Below are 8,373 nucleotides of genomic sequence, written 5' to 3' on the forward strand. Positions count from 1 at the left end.
GCTAGGGTCATGCCTCGCCTCCTCTCCGTCGGGGACTGGGTGATGAAGGAGAAAATGCCAACCCCAACAGGGCTCAAAGCCACTTGGGAAGGGCCATATGAAATCACTGAGGCCGTCGGACCCGCTACCTTCTAGTTGAGGGGGGCAGATGGCATCACTCTCCCACATCCATGGAATGCCCAGCACCTCCGCTACTATCCTAAGTAGGGCGAGGCACCCAGGCTGCGCAGTCCCCACCGCGCTATCGCCTCTCCACATACTTGTAAGCACCGATACTATCTCCTCTTTATCTTTTTTTAATCGAATGTATTTTGCACCTGCCCTCGCGCAGTATTGAATGACATGATATTACCAATGCGTTAAATGCTCTCGCAATGAATGAAATGCTCCTACTCGCCATACCCACCAACTGCACTAAACGAATACCAACGTGTATCGCCATCCGACCCACAAACGGTCGAACATTCTATTCCTATCATTATCGCCACGGGCCCTATGCTGGCCGCCCTATTGACCACACGCAACAGGCATGGGCACGCTGTATAGCAATCCCAACTTATTGCCTACGTGTTGTCACTAATATAAATGCGATATCGCTCACGGCCGGTTTCGCTGATACGGCACAACGCTGTCCCTCGCAAACCCTTGCGTTGCCAATTGCGATCAAATGAACGAATGAATGAATGAATGCTCCATGAATAAATGAATGAATGCTACACGATTCTCCATGAATAAATGAATGAATGCTACGCGATACATCTCCATGAATGAATGAATGAATGAATGAATGCTACGCGATACTCCGCCATGAATGAATGAATGAATGCTACGCGATGCTCCGCCATGAATGAATGAATGAATGCTACGCGATACATCTCAAATGAATGAATGAATGTTAATACACGCTACACGACACATGTTTTTGAATGCGATACATCTCCATGACCAATATTCAACGAATGCTAATACGTGATACATCATGCCAAACGTTACATTGCACGAACGTTAACGATACGCAATACTTCGCCATGCAGTAAATGAATGAACAATATGCAATACTTCGCCATGAAGCAAATGAATGAATGATAGGCGATACATCGCCACGAACGAATGAATGTCAACGCTATGCGACACATCGCAATTCATGAATGCTCCTATCTACGCACTGCTGCGATATGTGATACAACCACTACACATGGGCGTAGCGATACGCACTAACATCCAAAGAACGCCTTGCAGGCACTCCATCGCCATGAAAGGCGACACAACAGACAACAAGAGGTGAGTACAGAAATAAAAGTGATAGCATAATGAACGCCAACACTCGTTACCCTAGAATGGCAAAGGCATTTTATTACAAAGGCTTTGCGGCCAATAGCAATACACCAAATTTTCATCTATACAAATGCGATATACACCATGAATACTAATACAATCGCGATACACGCCATAGCACACGAATGCGATACCCATATAACTATCCTCGCCCATACCCCAGAGTCCGGTGCAGGTTGGCTCCAACCAAGTCTGATTCTTTGGAATATGAGGAGCCCCAGAAGATCATTGAATTGGAGGATTGATAGGCTGGCCGAGCTCTGGTGGGAAAGACTGGGGAGCGTCACCACTTCACCACTCTCCGCCCTATCACCACCCGATCTCCATCGTTGTAGCCCACCGCACCTCCAGCGATCGTAGTCCTTGGGTTTCTCACTTGGACGGGGCTTTAGTTCCGCAGGAGCACAGATTGCTCAATCCCTAAACGGGTGATGAACCGAGCCCTTGTGAGATTAGGCTATAAAGCTTATAACCCAAGATGAGATTAAGCTATAAAGCCCAAAAATCTGGAAACGCATACCGCCCAAAGGAAGAAACAATTTCAGAAGCAGAAGCACAATGATAAATAAGCAAAACACCATATTGCAAAATATGATCAACATATCTCCTCCCCTCTGCCTATTTATAATGGAAAGCCACCGCCATTAATTGCTCCCGGATACCCAATCGCCATGCCTCCTTAATGACCTGCAATAATGACAAGGCGACCAATCGCCAAAGCAATAAATACGTTCAACGCACGGGGTACTATCGCCCAACAATGTCTATTCCCCATAAATTTTTCGTGTCCCAATGCCAATCGGACATTCCAAAAAACCAGACCACTCGGTCAATGTCTCAACAAAATCCAAAGCATTTACAAGAAAAAACAAGCCTATCGCTAGCACAAAAAATGAAACAATGCAGAAGCTAAGTCTCGCCCTCGGCACTGCGTGCCTGCTCCCCTACTCGGTCTCGCTCCCCCACCCCGTCTCGCTCTCCCACATTTTCACCTTGCAACTCGCCCTTGGCATCGACGCGCGCCTCCCCTGGCTCGCCTGTAGTGTCCCTTGCCTCGCAATCGCCAACCTTACCCGAGACATGCTCCGATACAGTAGCCTGCTCTTGGATCACAACCTCAGCACCTCGACCACTACTCGCGGCACTGGCTTGCGATCTCGCTGCCTTCTTGGCCTGCATATCCCGCACCATCTTCTCCTGATCAATCCAACCAGCAATAATATATACCATCTCGGATCAAGTGCAGGACCCCATCCGAGAAGGCTCCCAAAAGTCTTGTAGGCCATTAAAACAACGCCAACATTCGCCAACGGCGAGACCTCATTTTGCATGATGTTTGGCATAAAGGCAGTTCTCCCAATAGAGGTTACATAACCAATCGCTAGAGTAGAAGGCTACAAAGCCAATACCAATAGCGACGACATTAACCTCGACAAAGACTTGCTCGAGGAGAAGCGCCACAAGGCATACTTGCACAACTTGCAAAACAAGCAACGAGTGTCGTGCTTCTATAACACCAGGGTCAAAGTCTGAAACCTCCAACTGGGGGATTGGGTCATGAAGGAAGTGATTCCCCCGCCAACCGCCCTCCGCCCCACTTGGGAAGGCCCATACCAAATAGTAGAAGTCACCAGCCCTGACACTTTCTACTTAAGGGGCAAGGATGGCGTCACATCCTCGCACCCTTGGAATAATTAACATCTTCGGTATTACTACAAGTGATTTCACTGCTAACCCACAAGCATCTTGACTTAGCTAAATTTTTGCATAATATTTAGCTAAGAAAAGCTACCCTTCGAGTACTCTCATTCTTTTGTAACGCTGATCAGTCAACTATCAATGAAATGACGAAATATTTAAACCATTGTTCTTGCTTGCACAAACCACTAAGCTTGCAGCACCAACAAAAGTCCAACGGACTACACCCGCTACAGCGTGCAACCAGAACAATCTTAAATCCTTTAATGTTTCATTGAAAACCAAAAGAAGACACAAGAACTCTAGTGGTCTAAACATCTAATAAGTAATTACTGACGACAATCCACCAAAGGACATAATTCCAAGAAAGTAATTTAGTATAAAAATAGGAAATAGATTGGAACTACCCAACCAAAGTTGTTTACAACAAGTTACAAAAGCTTGGTGTCACTCAACCGCCACAAAAAAGGGGCAATAAAAGTTACAAGGAAAAGGAGACAACTCCACCGCCTGCATCACTCACTGCTTCGCGGCACCACTGTCAGTCTGCCCCGATTGCGTCACTGACTGGCTCGTGTCATCAGATCGCTGGTTATGCTCGTTAGGGCTTGATGTATACATAGTCTCATTGCGGCGAGTGTTAACGGCAACGAACTACAACCGTGAAGCCTCAGAAATAGTCACAATGGGAGTCTGCGTGGGAGCGGTCGTATTACGCTCCGCGGTCTCATTGCTGACTGAGTGGCTGCCATGGAGATCCATGCCTTGCGAGCCGTCAGGTGTAGAATCCAACGCCAATTGAACTGCTTTCTCCCAATTAATAACAACTTGGGACTCTAATAGGCGGAAGTTCTCCTCACCACCCTCCTTGGCGGCCTCTGTTAGCAAGCCCTTAAACTCCTCGAACTGCTTGAAGGCCACCACGGCAGAGGCACTGATCCTCTTCTTGTCCTCGTCCGCCAGCTGGGCAGCCTTGCTCCGGAGCCACTTGATCTCCTCAGCCTTGGCGCCTGATTCACGCTCCATGATCTCAATGAGTTTAGACTTCGCCACCAACTGTTCCTTCAGGCTAGCGATCTCTCGATTAAGCTCCGACACCCTGGTGTTGTGCTCCACATCTCGCGAGATGGCGACGTCTAGCTTGCCCCTGACGTCAAGAAGGCCCACCTCCGCCTTTTCCAGTCCGCGGTCGGCATCCTTAAGTTGCTTCTTCTTCTCCGCCAGATCGCGACAAAGAGTGTCAACTTTTCTTTGCAGCGGAGCTTAGCTGGTGATGGCCTCGATGCTGTGAAGTACTATTCATTCAGACCCGCCGCCAAGTGCCCAATGGCAGTACGGAACGAGGATTCCTGCAGCAGGGTTCGACGAAGTGTTCCATCCAAGCTGCCAAACCGTAGGCGCTCGCAGATGTGAAAAAGCAACTCCTGCTTGTCGCCAGACAGAAATTGTGCATACTTTACAAATGAGTCCAAACCCGAAGAAGTCTGCCCAGTTACGACAATAGTTACCACCAGAGCAACTTTTTTGCTCTCTTTTATAGCCGGCCAACAATTGGTATATCCTCTGCTTGATCCGCACCTTCTGACGAATCATTCTTCCGCCGTCGCTTCTCCAACGCACCATCCCTAGTGGCGCCACCTGCAACCCTTGCTTCCCCAAGCGGAGCATCCGATGCTAGCTGTTGTATCATGACAGTTTCGCCAGCCCCGGATCCCATATCCGCCTTGTCCTTATGAGCGTTCCTCCCTCGCCGCGTGCCGACCAACTTGTCAGCACCCCTCTCCGGGTGATCGCCAAAGAGCGATCCGCCAGCAGGCCCCCTTTCTGTGGTAGGAGCAACGGGTCGAACCACAGCCTCTCCCACAGGCGGCAGATGCAAATGATGGGGCATCTCCAAAGTAGTTTCCTCCTTGATGGGTCTCACCTCCCGGGTTTGCAGATCCACCACCGTCTTATTAGCCTTTGCACCCGCATCCAGCATACCTTTAAGGTAGTCCTGAAGTTTAGCCTTATCCATTGCCTTTTTGAAAGAGTCGTGACTCTTTCAATTGCCAGGCATAGGCTCTAAAAACAAATAAGACATTAGCTTCCGGCCAAAAAAAAAAAATCCTTTAAGAGACAGCTTACCGCCAAAGTAAGTGGCGTACTAGGGTAGCGGGTCAACTTAATTCAATTCTATTAGCAAGTCCTAACTTGCAATAAGCGAATATCGAGAATATTCTAATTCCGCCATCAACCAAGAACGTGCGCTATGCAGCAGTGCTCCACGTTTGTCAATAGAAACCCGCTGCAAAACAAAATACAAAGCAAACGTCAGCAAAGTACGCAACAACTATAATGGATCAAAGGCGTGAGCCACAACATTAACCTTACAACAATTGAAACTCATATTTAATACTGTAGGTTGGCGGTTTCTTATTCACCGTTGCGTCGTACTCCCAACCCTCAGTCGTGACACAAACTGTGTTTCGCCAGGGCAATATTGAATATGGTGTGTTCTCTAACAAATTGGGCGATTGAGCGCGGTGAGTCAAATTCACTTGCCCGCCACATCCACCCCGCTTAACATATACAAGCTCGTAGAAGTAAAGAACTTCTGCCGCCGTCGGATCCTCACCCCCCGACAATTGCCACAAGCTGTTCAGCGCCATCAAGATCTTCCACATGTTAAAAGATACTTACCCAAACGCAACCCCGAACTCGCATAGAAGGATTTGAAGATTCGGCAGTAGCGTGAACCTAACTACCAGGCAGAAAACGGCTTCATGAACGGAAACAAAGTCCTCTTGCAAAAATGCAGCTTTTCCCCCCTTTTCTAACGGCCTCAACTTCATTACACCAAGAAGCTTATACGTTCGCTTCAACTTCGCTATTATTGTCGGAGTCATGGAACCTTTCAGTTGATCGACATACACCATCAGGCAACACCCAGGAAGGCCCGTTGTTGACCCCTCCTTCGAAGTCATCCTCCCCCTCATGCGACCCACTGGCGGTACTATTACTTTCCGCCCTTTCTTTTCGCTGACACCGAGCGGCAGCTTCTTCCGCCGCCGAACTCTCCGCACATCCAGTACCACGTGGCGCTTCTCCACCCATATCTCCAGGAATGATTTGCAGCGGTTCAACGTCTAGCGGATCTCTCAGTAAGGTTCTTGTAGGGGCAGACAGACGCAAGGAGTCGATGTAAATCCTATCCAAAGCATTAAGCGACACGTTAGACCCAGAATCCTCACTACTTGAGATCTCTATAACCTTAGCCATCCCAAACACCTTAAAACCCAAAATGTTAGTTCCAAACATATCTAAACTACTCCTGTGTTATAATTTATTCAAGAACACCAAGAACACAACCCACAATCCCAGAAACTAAAGGGCAAACCAAAAAAACCCAGATTTAGGCATCTCATAGCTATTCACCAGAAACCCAACATCAATTCTTCAGTACACACAAAATCCACCTCTAACCCATTCTAGACCCTCGCATACGCATACATGCTCTACACACTATCGCAACTCGAAAGCAAGTTCATATAAAAAACACAACACAAAAATTAAAGCAAGCACAAATTGAAAGCCAAGCAAGAAGGACAACGGATTCACCAACCTCGACTGCACGAAGCAAGATTGGTCACAGTTGCACAATCCTCAGAGCCAACTCTCTCGATCTCCTTGACAATCGATTGAACCAGTCGCTTTAGGTTTTGTTTCTCTGTTGCAGGTTTTAGACGGTTGAAGACGATGGTTAAGATTTGAAGTGTGAGTCAAAGTGAGGACCTCTTTGATTTCCCCCTCTTTTATGTCAACCTCTACCAAATCCCAGCCATCCATCGTGAGGAGATCCATTACAAGATGCCAATACGTGTCCCACTACCTCATTGACCGTTCGGACCGCTAGCGGAAGTTCCCATTTGCAAATTCTACAGGAGCAAGTCTCCGCTAAGCGCCCTCTTCTAGTAGAACTTCTCATTTGCAAATTCCAAAGGAGCAAGTTTCCGCTAGGCTATATTCCACCAGCAAAAGTTCTCATTTCTTCAACCGCCAAGTGGTAAGGCAACGCTTGATAAAGACAGTGACCGCTACGCGGCATTGCAATCAAGCATTTCTCCTCTGGAAAAGAGTAAAGGGATAGGTCAACAAAGTCCACGACGACTATTAATCAGGTGGTTGACCCCCAACACTTGGGTATCAAAGATTAGATTCACTACCTAACGCCCACTACTTAGCACAGCTCCCCTCATCAAACAATTGTCCGGCCAAACAGAGACCTATCTTAGCCGGGGAGTAGAGGACTCCCTGGGGGGCCTAGCAGGGGCCCACTCGAAAGGGCATAAAGCGTTTGCTCTGAACAAATCCATGGTTGGCAATGCATTGACGTTAATTATGCTTGAGAAGTCTAGCTGAAGTAACGCTTCAAACCGCTAGGCAACTCCCCAACCAAGATAGCCCTCCTTGACTGGGGATTTGGGGTACTTGTACTTACATAAGCATTTGCTTAAACATAATTAGCTATAATGGACCACGTCCATACTGTCGCCAGCGACACTAGTACCTTCAACGGTGCTACCCTTAGGAACATTATCAGAAGGGCTGCGACCTGAGCTCAGGCTCAGGCCAAGGTCACAGCTAACGCGCCTTCACATGCTGCGCCAAGGTCACCTCGCTGAAGCATCATGAGCTGTTGCCTGATGCATATCAGTCCCACATCGAAGACAATGAAGAGATCAGTCTCTCCCTCAGGTATAAAAGGTCAACTCCTCTCTCCTCATTCATTACGCATTTATTACTTACCTAATGTTAGTATCTCAACATAAGTATATTGACTGACTTAGGCATCGGAGTAGAGAAGACCGCCAACAACGATCTCCCCTCTGACGCCCTTTGTATTTCACTTGACAGGTGACGCTAGCGCTACGATCCTTTCAGTAGAGGTCCGAACTAGGACAATTAAGTGTTAACATGATTTGGTACCGCCAGATCTTAGACATTAACATTAAGACTTTTTGAAAATGAGATTTTTTTTTTTTTTTTTGTAATGAACTGAAAATGTGAAATTTGCCAAAAAAACTTGTGTGCTAGAGTAAGGACTTTCACTCAAATGTACCAATTTTGAAACGAGAGTCAAAACACAATTTCCTTGAAAAAATGACTTTTATGAGAAATCAAGCCAGCGCTTTGAAAAGTAAACACGTGAACTATCAAATTGTTGCATAAAGTATTATGGGTTTTGAGATCGATAATCATAATTAGCATAGCATATCCATATTTATGATATTTTATAGGTTAGTATGGTCATTATAAGTAATCACAATTAATATATAACATTTTTTGAAAAAGTGAAAT

This window comes from Rosa rugosa, chromosome 2 (assembly GCF_958449725.1).
Source record: "Rosa rugosa chromosome 2, drRosRugo1.1, whole genome shotgun sequence".
In the NCBI taxonomy this organism is placed as follows: domain Eukaryota; kingdom Viridiplantae; phylum Streptophyta; class Magnoliopsida; order Rosales; family Rosaceae; genus Rosa; species Rosa rugosa.